We start from the raw sequence: 6000 nt of genomic DNA on the forward strand, positions 1-6000 counted from the left end.
GGGAATACGGTTCGAAGAATGATGTCCAATCACACGATGGCACTGATGGTACCACCCACGGCAGGGTGGTCCTGATGTTTCTTCGTAGCTCGGTCGAGGGAAAGGGAACAGGACCCTGTCACGGTGTCGTCCCCGCGGCTTCCAGGTGGCCGCGCACGTGCGTCCGGAGGGCACCTGCATGACACAGGAATGCAGGCTGTCTCCCCGCAGGTGTCGAAAAAGCTTGCACTGGTGACCGGAACGCGGAAGCTCTGTCGCAGGTGCGGCGCTCGGGCAATTGTTCAAATCCAGCGTGATTGAAGGGGACCACACTGATACCGCACTTCGTCGTTGCGAGGACCGGAACGAATACGCTTATGGTCATCGCTGGCATTCCTGTTGAACGCTATCGTCGCTATGGGGACGCTATCGTCGCTGCTTCCGACATTCCTGATCAAACACGTGGGGACGCTATTGTCGTCGTTCCCTCTGGCAGTCCTGCAGGCACGTTTCCCCCAGAGGGCTCACCCACCCTCGCGGTGGTCTTCAGGGAATCCTCCACATGCCCCACTTCGCCGAATTTCACAGCAGGAAGGAAGCGCGAGCACAACAACACCCCCGCCGCCAGATATTACGCCCGGAAGATGAGCTGCTCGCACGTAGCTCGGCTGACTGGGCGTGCCAGGAACCAGATGCTCTTTGGGAGTCTTCTGATGACCCTCAGTGCCGAAGCTCGTCATCGCTTCCCCCCGTCAGATGGCTGTTTTGGGAAATTCTCTGCAATGCTAGCCAAAAGCGATCACAGACGCCAAACCACACCTGACAAAAGGACGTGCCCTCAGATCCCACTCATCCCGCCAGACCAAAACTTAGGGCCAAAACTGTACTTAGCAAAAACTTCAACTAAAACTTGAAGAGATCAAATGTTTTGCCCGAATGAACACATGATGTCTCCCGAGGAGTAGTATTGACAGGGCACCTGTCCAAGGCGTGTGCTCCCGCTCGAGGCGCACTTGGATAGGAAAAAAATCGCTAAATGAAATCAGGTTGGTGCTTAGAGGGCACACGGTACGGGAAAAGGTGACTTGATTTGGCCGACGTGGCGTTCAGGTTTGCCCGCCCCAATACCTAGAGTCGAGGAACGTTACACCACTCACTCTTACTTATCCTGGCTTGTTTGAAAACACCGCCTCAAAGTCGCGGACGACGTTTTTCGTGTCTCATCGTAAGACTTTCTATCAAACGTGGCTCTCTGTCGAATGAATTTAGCAGCTCATTCGCTGCTAGCTCGTCCTCATGTGGGACATAAGGTATGTGTGAGATCTCTTCCTCTGGCATGTACAGCGTCATGTTAACTATGGCCTGACGCCGCACATAACGCTTCATCAAATTACTGTGGATTATCCGATTGTGTTTGTTTTAAAATTTGACCTCATATTTGGTGTCCGAAAGCTTGGACACCACCTTAGCTGGCCCTTCCCATTGCACCTCAAGCTTGTTCCTTTTTGACGGACGCAGCAACATCACCTGGCCACCAGGTTGAAAGGTGCGCTTGCGTGCCGATTTGTCGTACACTTTAGACAGTGACTGCGCTGCTCTGACATTTGCTTCCACGAGGTCTCTGTTTTTCGCAAGTCTTTCCAGTAGTTTCAGGGCGTATTCCACTACACATGGATCCTCTCCGTAACCCTCGCATGACTCCCTTAGCATTCGCAATGGTGCCCTCAAGTCATGCCAGTAGACCAGTTCATCGGGGCTAAATCCTGTGCTTTCTTGGGGGACGGATATCATTGCAAAGAGTGCTGCTGGAATGCAGCCTTCCCAATCTCCCTTATGCTCAAAACACAGAGACCTAAGTATCTGCTTTAGCACTTAGTGCATACGCTCGACTGGATTTGACTGAGGGTGGTGAATGGAACTGCGGATTATTTTAATCTCACACCGTTCAAAGAACGTTGTTGTCAAGCAGCTTGTGAACACGCTCCCGTTATCGCTTTGTATCTCTGCAGGGAACCCCACGCGAGAGAAAATTGACAAAAGACTGTCTACAACACATGCGGAAATTAGCTCCTTCAAGGGAATGGCCTCGGAAAATTTGGTTGCCACGCGCAGTGAGGTCAGAATGTAGCGACAACCAGGGTTGGACACTGGCAGCAGGCCGACAGTATCTATTACAAGACGCCGAAAGGGCTCTGTAATGATGGGAACTAGTGTCATGGGCGCTTTCCATTTATCCGTCGACTTGCCTACCCGCTGGCTGGTGTCGCAAGATCTAACAAGCTGTTCCACATCTTTCCAGCAGCGAGGCCAGTAATATTCTAGGGCTAATCTAGCTTTTGTTTTCTTTATGCCCAAGTGGCCCGCCCATGCATTTCCGTGTGCGAGCTGTAGAAGCTGCCGAAGGTACTTCTCAGGCACTAGGAGTTGTTCATATGCGCGTCTCTTTGAGTCGCAGTATTTCCGGTACTGAAGGCCTGATTTCTCATGAAAGCTGATGTTCTTTTTGACGGCTCCCTCGCTCACCTTATTGCTTAGAGCTCTTAGCAATGGGTCGTTTTTCTGCTCTGCAATAAGTGCTTTCCTATCAACCTTAGTCAATGCCTCCCAACAAGTCGAACCAGGTGTTAATGTCGAACCCGTCGCGTTGGTTCCTGTTGCCCCATTCTCTACGGAATCGGCAGTTCCTTGGATTTGATGAGCTACCGCTTGTTCGAAAACACCTTCATGGTCATGCTCATGCGGTTTAGACGGATCAATTTTCCTGCAAGGATCACCCGGCTGGTCGGGAGAATGGTTCGGTGCCTGCTAATTTATCGGAGCGCAGTCTAGTTTTTTTGCGAGCTGTCGCGATGGAGAACGTGTTAGCGCCATGCAAGCCAAGCCCGAGGTGAAAGAGAGACCTTTCTCTTTCAGCAGCTGCTCGGATTTGTTCGAAAACAGGTAGGGCAAGTATGTCGGCAAGTTTGCGCTAACTGCCGCTTCTGTGTCTAGCCTGCCAAAAGTCCCCTCTAGAGTCACCTTCGCTATAGGCAAGCATGCACTCAGTTCTTCGGCGACCTGCTTAATTCAGGCGCATTCGCCGGTGTAGTTCGTGGAGGAAACACAGCACGGTTGAGCAACATCCATGGTAGCCGCTGAATCCCGCAGTGCCCTGAATTTCTTGCCATTTATCAACACGTTCCGCATGTATGGCTCCAGCAATTTAGGATTTTCCTCCGACTCTCGCATGAACGCGAACGCCATCTTTTGCTGTTTGCAGTTCAATGAGATGTGACCCTCCTTGTTGCAATTACTGCAGACAATGGGCTCTCGCGCTTCAAACGCGCGAGCTCCAGGTGCCTGCTGTTTCGGCGAATCGGCAGATTTGGGTGACACAATCTTTATTTTGCTACCTCCTTTTTTTGATCCCGCATCCTCTGCTCGGTGATCTCGGCGTGCTGGTGGCACCCTTCGGTCGGGGATTCTCTTCAAATAGGTTTCTTCCTTTACTAACCTGTTATCGTACCCTGCCTTGCTTTGGAGGTTTCGGTGAACGTAATACTCGTCTCCGAGCGGTGCCGCTTTGTCTATATCTATATGTGTTAGCCTATCTTGCAGCCATATCCTCAGATCTTCTGGAATCGCTCTATAGTACGGCTCTATTGCGTGCGGTGCACTCCAGTACCTTGTCATAACTTCCGTCCACCTCACTGGTCTTAAGTCACTGGTTTAAGTTGACTTTAAGCCGCTACGCGAAGTCAGTATGTGACTCTCCGCCTTTCTTTGCCTGCCTGAATCGCTGCCTAAAGGCCTCAGCAGAAAGGCTTCAGCAGAAATCCGGTACTTTCTAAGCAGTGTGTTCTTTACCTTTTCGTAGTCATCACACCCTTCCGTGAAAGGCGAGCCACCACTTCGGCCGCCTCGCACGGAAAGAGAGGAAGTAACTTCTCCGACCAAGCGCTCTTGTCGATGTGCACCTTCCCGCATGCACGTTCGAAATTTACCAAAAAGAGTGCAATATCGCCTCTCACGCGGTATGGTGAGACGAGATCCTGCAATCTCTGCCTCCCTTGCTCCTGTACTGAAGCTACAGCGCTAAGACCCGCCATATTCCCTCCATTCCACGCGATTTTGAGCTCCATCATTTTTCGAGCATGTTCTCGCGCTTTTTCCTCTGCCTCACAGACCTCCCGTCTTTCTTGAGCTAACCGAAACTCTTCTTTTTATTTCTGCTCGAACGACACTTGTCTGTCTTGAGCCGACCGAAGCTCTTCTTTTTCTTTCTGCTCGCACAACTCCCGTTTTTCCTGCTCTTCTCTGCGTCCAACAATCGTTGCCCAAGCCTCGTCGACCTAACCAGCAGTCATCTCATCCTGCCGCATAACCTCGAGAATTTCTTTTTTTTCTTTTCGCAGAACGTAGCGAAATCTGCAGCTGCTGCAAATTTCGAGCAGGTCCTGCACTTTTAACTTCTCAGTCGTGAGTTCCACCATGCGTTAGAAAGCACACTAAAACAAAAGCCCTAGCTCTAGGTGGACAGAACAGTTTCCTTAAATCAATTTCTCAGACAACAGGAATCCGCACCTAACATCTGCCTGTGCTCGTACGGTCTGGCGAAATGAACGGAAAACATTGGGAATTGTTGTGCTCGCGCTTCCTTCCTGCTGTGGAATTCGGCGAAGTGCGGCATGTGGAGGATTCCCTGCAGACCACCGTGAGGGTGGGTGAGACGTGACTGCAGGACTGCCAGAGGGAACGACGACAATAGCGTCCCCACGTGTTCGAACAGGAATGCCGGAAGCAGCGACGATAGCGTCCCCATAGCGACGATTGCGTTCAACAGGAATGCCAGCGACGACCATAAGTGTATTCGTTCCGGTGCTCGCCACGACGAAGTGCGGTATCAGTGTGGCCCCCTTCAGTCACGCTGGATTTGAAAAATAGCCCGAGTGCTGCACCTGCGACAGAGCTTCCGCGATCCGGTCACCAGTGCAAGCTTTTTCGACACCTGCGGGGAGACAGCCTGCATTCCTGTGTCATGCAGGTGCCCTCCGGAAGCACCTGCGCGGCCACCTGGAAGCCGCGGGGACGACACCATGACAGGGTCATGTTCTCTTTCCCTCGACCGAGCTGCGAAGAAACATCAGGACCACCCTGCCGTGGATGGTACCATCAGTGCCATTGTGTGATTGGACATCATTCTTCGAACTGTACGCAGGTACGCAGCATTCGTGTCCCCAGTGGGCACGTTTTGCCCTGTAATGTTGAGCTTCGGCTTGAAAAATTCTCCGTACTGTTTTTCAAAGTTGATAAACCAAGTGCTGCGGGGACTTGCAGGTTTCGCTCTCCCCTACCTTGACGACGTGGCCGTTTTCTCACAAAACGGGGAGGAGCACATTGAACACCTGCGTATTGTGTTGAGCCGACTGCTTGAGGCTGGTTTAACGATAAGGGCGGGAAAATGCCACCCGGGGTGCGCCGAAGTGCGTCCTGACGTCCTTGGCCATGTGGTTGGACAGAACTTGAAGTGGCTGCCGTGGTGGAGTACCGTCGCCCAACAACAAAATCAGAACTCAGGGCTTTCCTTGGCCTAGCAGGCAATGTAAAGCACTACTCTGATTTAGCAAGCCCCCTGAACGACGCGCTGTGAAAAAGTGAGCCTACTAATCTTTCTTGGGACCAAAAGAAAGAGAAGGCACTTCAGAGTCTGAAAACGGCCCTATGCGAGCGCCCAATACTGGAAGCGCCAGATTTCTCGAAACCATTTATCATACAATTTGATGTCAGCGACCGCGGGTTAGGCGCTATTCTTTGCCAGGAAAGCGATGGCAGGCACACCCGGCCTATACTTTCCTTGAGCCGCAAGCTCAGCACGCGGGAAGAGGTGTATAGCACGTTAGTAAAAGAATGCGCATGCCTCGTTTGGGCTATTGACAAACAGGCATGCTACGTCTCCGGGTCCCGTTTCACTGTCGAAACGAACCATTTCCCTTTGACTTGGCTGCACAATATATCCCCCAAAATGGTCGTCTCCTAGGTGGA

Source organism: Amblyomma americanum, chromosome 1 (assembly GCF_052857255.1).
Source record: "Amblyomma americanum isolate KBUSLIRL-KWMA chromosome 1, ASM5285725v1, whole genome shotgun sequence".
NCBI classification, from domain to species: Eukaryota; Metazoa; Arthropoda; class Arachnida; order Ixodida; family Ixodidae; genus Amblyomma; species Amblyomma americanum.